The sequence below is a fragment of the Bubalus kerabau genome, chromosome 3 (assembly GCF_029407905.1).
Source record: "Bubalus kerabau isolate K-KA32 ecotype Philippines breed swamp buffalo chromosome 3, PCC_UOA_SB_1v2, whole genome shotgun sequence".
Taxonomy (NCBI): Eukaryota; Metazoa; Chordata; class Mammalia; order Artiodactyla; family Bovidae; genus Bubalus; species Bubalus kerabau.
The window spans coordinates 41,581,376-41,588,452 of NC_073626.1; the positions used below are offsets into that span (position 1 = coordinate 41,581,376).

The 7,077-nt window shown below is 42.2% G+C and overlaps 1 pseudogene; it reads left to right on the forward strand.

Annotated features, from left to right (window-relative positions):
- Positions 1-827: 827 nt before the first annotated feature.
- Positions 828-2,207, forward strand: LOC129647238 (protein transport protein Sec61 subunit beta-like; annotated as a pseudogene).
- The last annotated feature ends 4,870 nt before the right edge of the window (positions 2,208-7,077 follow it).

Below are 7,077 nucleotides of genomic sequence, written 5' to 3' on the forward strand. Positions count from 1 at the left end.
CCTTTGTTGGCAAAGTAATGTCTCTGCTTTTCAATATGCTATCTAGGTTGGTCATAGTATTTACCAAGCTACTAACCGCTTTCAGTGAAGCAAATCTAAATCTATCACTTTCAGTCAATAAACATAAATTGAATACTTATTATATTTCTCTCTGGAAGGCTTAGAGCTGCTACAGTGGTATGTTAGAAGTATGGAAAGTTTCACCCAGGAGATTTTCCGCCCTCTACCATGTGGAAGATTCCAGGTGACAGTTGGACTATTTATTTATTTGGCTGCAAGATCTTACTTCCCCAGCCTGGGATCTTACTTCCCCAACCTGTGATCAAACAAACCCCTTGCCCCCTGCAGTTTGAAGTATGAGTCCTAACCACTGGACTGCCAGGAAATTCCGTGGACATTTTATTTTCTGAGGAGGGTTCTTGTTCCTGGAAAAGAATAGTGATTGATTCTGGAGTTCTGATTAATGTTAAATTTGACAAAGTTTGCAATTCTTTTTATTTATTTATTTAATTTGCCTACACCGAGTCTTAGTTTGGGTATGTGGGGTCTTTCTTAGTTGCAGCATGTGGGATCAGGGAATGAACCCTAGATGGCTCCACTGGGAACTCAAAGTCTTAGCCACTGGACCACCAGAGAAGTCCCCAAAGTTTCAAATTCTTAAATCTGTTTCTTTCCGTATAGTTAAGCTAAACTTTGAATCATTGTTATTTTATTTTCTAAGAAACTAATTTTAAAAATAAGATCAATAATTCCCACCATCCTTAGATAAATCTTTAATAGAATCAAGGGACTTCCCTATGGTCCAGTGGTTAGGACCCACACTTCCAATGCCTGGGGACGAGGATCTGATTCCTGGCTGGGTAACTAACATCCTACATGCTGCATGGAGGGGCCAAAAAAAATCAGAAGTTAAACAGAATTTTCCTAAACAGTTAACATTATCTACGCACTTGACTGATTTAATTCCTTTAAATGTATCAAGTAACACTTGTATATTTAGTACATTTAATCCTCTGAACTATTTCAAAGGTCTCTCATAGCAGACTTAAAATTCTAACAAGCAAAATATCTCCTATTCATGGATTAAATGACTTAATAGTGTTAAAATGGCAATAATACCCAAAGCAAGCTACAGATTCAGCGCAATCCCTACCAAAATTCCTGAAGGGGAGGGTGGTCTTGTGAGACAGAGCTTTGTATCTGTGAAATCTCATTCCGTCTCCTGATAAACAGTTGATGTGGGATCTGAACACTGACTAAATGTTTGATGACATTAAGGAAAGATGATTGAATGAGTTTTTAAGTCCTTACCTTTTTAGAGATATATGCTGAGAGGCTCACATATGAAATGATATGTTCTGGGTTTGCTTTAAAGTAACATGGGGGGACTTCCCTGGTGGTCCAGTGGCTAAGACTCTGCACTCCCAAGGCAGGGGTCCCAGGTTCAATCCTTGTTTGGGAAACCGGACTCCAGAGTTTGCAGACCTCAACTAAAAGATACCCACACGTCGCAGCTGAAGATTCCATATGCCACAACTAAGACCCAGCACAATCAAACAAATACATAAAAATAAAGTTAAAAAAAAAAAAACCACATGGGCTCCTCTGCAGTTCACTTCAGTTCCCTACCACCCTCCCATCTTCAACGTGCCTGGCCTGACCCACTGTGGCGCTAACGTGGGTTCCTCAGGGCACTCTCTCAGCAAAGCAAAGCACCGTCTGGCAGAGGAAGAATGCCAGCTGTGGAACAAAGTGCACAGGCTGTACGACCTCAGCGGGCACTGGGGGGATGTGGCGATTCTACACAGAGGATTCACCAGGGCTCAAAGAGGGCCCTGTTCCAATATCAGTTATGAGTCTTCCGTTCATCGCTTCTATATTTATGTTGCACATTTGGGGCAAGTACACTTGTTCATAGATTCCGCTACATCCATCTGTCTGTCATCTGAAGAAGAAAGGAAAAAAATCCCAACATATCTTGGACCAAAAGCATAGTGATTTTCTGTTCATGAGGAAGAAATTTTCTGTAAGCTTATTGTTTTACAGGGAACTTAACGAGAATTAAACAATTTTTTTTATGGCTAATAAACTTTTTAATTCATTAACACACACACACACACACACACACGTGCATGGGGGAAGTCAATTGAGTCTCCAGTCCTCAGCTGATAAAACAAGACTGAGCTCAGAATTGTTGAAGCTGGGTAATGAGTACATGGAATTTGTTATGCTCTATCTACTTTTGTTATGTGTTTGACATTTTCCCATAATTAAGAAGTCAGAAAGAAAAAAAGGAAAAGCAAAGGAGAGAGGCCACAAGAGGAGATCAAGAAAGAGACTAAGCTTGCTGGTGATGATATCATAATAGTGTAGCATTTTACAGAACATTTATGGAACATTTACATTCAGTATCCAGAAGAGACCGGATAGATCCTTGATCTTTCCTAAACCTCTTCCCAGCCACAAGATCCCTTCCTGTCTTGAGACGGAAGCCACCCTGACACATGGAAGGTGATAAATGTTCATCAAGCATGAGTATGAAGGGACTTTCTGGTGGTTAAGTTGGTTAAGAGTCCACCTTCCAATGCAGGGGACGCGAGTTTGATCCCTGGTTGGGAAACTAACATCCCACATGCCCTGGAGCAACCAAGCCTGAGTGCTGCAACTAGAGAAGCCCGCAAGACCCAGCACAGCCAAAAAGGGCTGGGGGAGGGGGGGGGGAGGGGGGGAGGGGGGGGAGGGGGCGGGGGCGGGGAAGAGTGTGAAGCTCTCCTTACCAGCTCTCCCCACACTTCCCAGAGACTCTGCTGCCATCTTTCCAGCCTTGATCTTAGAGCAAAGAGCAGTTGTAGTCCTGCTCTCTTTTCACCCTTCTCTTCTAGCATATCTTTTATTTTAATTATTTTTATTTTTGTTGAAGTATAGTTGATATACATTCCATAGTATGTCTTGATTGCTTACCACATATTTCAGAATTTAAATTATACCCAGATAAAGCTTTATTTTATGTATTTATCCACAATAAACTGTGGAAAATTCTGAAAGAGATGGGAATACCAGACCACCTGATCTGCCTCTTGAGAAACCTGTATGCAGGTCAGGAAGCAACAGTTAGAACTAGACATGGAACAACAGACTGATTCCAAAAAGGAAAAGGAGTACATCAGGGCTGTATATTGTCACCCTGCTTATTTAACTTTTATGCAGAGTACATTATGAGAAACGCTGGGCTTGAAGAAGCACAAGCTGGAATCAAGATTGCCGGGAGAAATATCAATAACCTCAGATATGCAGATAACACCACCCTTATGGCAGAAGAGGAACTAAAAAGCCTCTTGATGAAAGTGAAAGAGGAGAGTGAAAAAGTTGGCTTAAAGCTCAACATTCAGAAAACGAAGATCATGGCATCTGGTCCCATCACTTCATGGCAAGTAGATGGGGAAACAGTGGAAACAGTGTCAGACTTTATTTTTTGGAGCTCCAAAATCACTGCAGATGGTGATCGCAGCCATGAAATTAAAAGACGCTTTCTCCTTGGAAGGAAAGTTATGACCAACCTAGATAGCATATTCAAAAGCTGATACATTACTTTGTCAACAAAGGTCTGTCTAGTCAAGGTTATGGTTTTTCCAGTAGTCATGTATGGATGTGAGAGGTGGACTGTGAAGAAAGCGAACGCCAAAGAATTGATGCTTTTGAACCGTGGTGTTGGAGAAGACTCTTGAGAGTCCCTTGGACTGCAAGGAGATCCAACCAGTCCATTCCGAAGGAGAGATCAGTCCTGGGTGTTCTTTGAAAGGAATGATGCTAAAGCTGAAACTCCAGTACTTTGGCCACCTCATGGAAGAGTTGACTCATTGGAAAAGACTCTGATGTTGGGAGGGATTTGGGGCAGGAGGAGAAGGGGACGACAGAGGATGAGATGGCTGGATGGCATCACCGACTCTATGGACATGAGTTTGAGTGAACTCCGGGAGTTGGTGATGGACAGGGAGGCCTGGCGTGCTGCAATTCATGGGGTCACAAAGAGTCGGACACGACTGAGCGACTGAACTGAACTGAAAGCTTTATTCTACGGGCAAAATTCTGTAGCTTGCTTCATGAGCTTTCATTGTTTTTGTTTTCAAGTTTAAGGGGCAGGGCCAGCGAATCAGGTTATAACCTGTTCTTTTATAAACTATTAATATAACCTGTTCATTTCAGTTTATAATTTGTAACTATTCAGGTTATACTTCCTCCCATTCACCATGTTGTATCCTCCTTATGTTTAGTCCTCTTAAAGTGTATTACAGAATCAAAAAGATTGGGAAACATTGAATCAATAAATACAAATTTTGTGTGTAAGGAAACCGAGAAGGCTGATGGCCACTCAGTGGATTTTAAGAGGATTCAGAGCTATTCTTAACACCGTCCCCCCAAAAGGACCCCCACATAAACCCACACAGGTTATAGAACAATGCAGGGATGATTTATTTTTCAAATATATGAGCATTATATATATATGTATGTATGTATGTGTATGTCCATACACACACACACACATATATATAGACACAGAGAAAAAAGCAGAAAAGTTTACATACAGAATAATAGCATTTAACCTATCATATAGCATACGGAACTCTGCTCAATGGTATGTGGCAGCCTGGATGGGAGGGGAGTTTGGGGGAAAATGTATACATGTATATGTATAACTGAGTCCCTTTGCTGTCTTCCTGAAACTATCACAACATTGTTAATAAGCTATACTCCAATATAAAATAAAAAGCTAAAAAAAAGGGAAAGAAAAAAGAATAATTAGCATTTACTTCTAGGTAAGATGAAGATTTCTCTTTTTTTGGCCATTTCTTATAATTACATCTAATGAAAATTCTTTTTACTGAAATAAAGAGCTGAAATAATGTGGGTTTAAAACTTTCATTTTAAATTGATCCATAATTATTTTCCTTTTCATACTGTCCATGGGGTTCTAGAGGCAAGAATACTGGAGTGGTTTGCCATTCCCTCCCCCAGTGGACCACATGTTGTCAGAATTCATCACTATGACATGTCCATCTTGGGTGGCCCTGCATGGCATGGCTTATAGCTTCAATGAGTTACTCAAGCCCCTTTGCTATGACAAGGCTATGATCTATGTGCTGGAGAACTCTTGAGAGTCCCTTGGACTGCAAGGAGATCAAACCAGTCAATCCTAAAGGAAATCAACCCTGCATATTCATTGGAAGGACTGATGCTGAAGCTGAAGCTCCAATACTTTGGTCATCAAATGCGAAGAGTCAACTCATTGGAAAAGCCCCTGATGCTGGGAAAGATTGAAGGCAAAAGGAGAAGCGGGCAGCAGAGAATGAGCTGGTTAGAAAGCATCATCAACTCAATGGATGTGAATTTGAGCGAACTCTGAGAAAAGGACAGGGGAGCCTGGCATGCTGCAGTCCGTGGCCTCACAAAGGGTCAGACATGACATAGTGGCTGAACAACAGCAAATTATTTTCTGATAACCATCAGTTGAGTCTGGGGATGTGTCATGTGACAACTGAAGTTAGCTGAGAGCATTTGTGTAATTCTATTTCCCTGACACCACACCCGCCTGCAATATCTTTCTCTATATGCAATAACTGCTCCCATAGCACACACAATAATTATCACCCTGTGGTTTTCTCTGGAATTTACTTGATTTACAAAATGTAACTGCAGCACTGAAATGGAAACTGGGATACAGAGAGGTTAAGTAAGTTGCCCAAGGTCACACAGCTTGTAAAGAACAGAGGTGGGATTCAAACCCCAGATCTGACTCTGAAGTGAAGTGAAGTCGCTCAGTCGTGTCCGACTCTTTGCAACCCCATGGACTGTAGTCTATCAGGCTCCTCCGTCCATGGGATTTTCCAGATAAGAGTGCTGGAGTGGATTGCCATTTCCTTCTCCAGGGGATCTTCCTGACCCAGGAATTGTACCCGGGTCTCCAGCATTGCAGGCAGATGCTTTACCGTCTGAGCCACTAGGGAAGCCCTCTGACTCTGAAGCCTAGTGATAACTTGAGGGGTGGAAAGCAGCCAAGCTCATGAATTGTGGCCATTTGGAAAAACTGCCTTGATGTCTCTGGGTGTGTGTGTTTGTTTCTTCAGTCCCCCACGTTCCTCCGGGAACCCCAGGGAACAACACGTCACATGAACAGTGGTCCTTCCTGGCTGCACCCAGCCCCCAGAGTCAGCTCTGTTCCTGAACTCCAGTTCAGATTTCAGCTCCACCCTCTTCCCCCCTCACTGGTGCCTCTGTGTATTACCTTATTTGGCTCTCAGGCCCGCAGAGAAGTCTGGAAAAGGATCCAGGCCAGAATAGGATTGCTTGTACAGTGAGGGGGTGAGAAATCTTTAGTGACCTTGGCTCGCGCTCTGAAAGTCACAAATATAGGGAAGTAAGTTTAGTCTCAAAAACAGCTACAAGAAGCAACTGAAGAGGGCAGAGTGGAGGGAGGTGCCGATGTCACAACTTTTCACGTGTGCTTAAGTCTGTCTTTGTCTTTATCGTGCTCTCTTATGGCTGTCTTTCTTTCTTTCCTCTTTCCTGAGTTTCCAGAGTTTGTACCCCAATGCAAGGAAACTCAAGCCCAGAAAGTATAAAAAGTTTTAGGTAGCTGGTGCCATAGATATCATAGTTTAGCATATGCTTATATGGCTTATGAACAACGTTTTAAACCCAGTTCAGAGAGTCTTTCTTTCTCGTCTAATTTTTGAAACTCTCTCAGGTAGATATTCTATCTTCATTTTATGCTTTTTTAAAAATATTTTTATTTATTTATTTGGTTGTGCTGGAGCTTAGGATCTCTAATTGGAGCATGCAAACTTTTAGTCTGGTCTAGTTCCCTGACCAGGGATTGAACCCGGGCTACATGCATTGGGAGCATGGAGTCTTAGCCACTGAACCACCAGAGAAGTCCCTCCGTTGGACTTTTTATGTTTTGTTGTTGTTGTTTGGTTGGTTTTGGTTTTTTTGTTTGTTTTTGGCCATGGTGCTCAGCTTGCAGGATCTTAGTTCCCTGACCAGGGATTGAACTCAGGCCATGGCAGTGAAAGCTCAGAG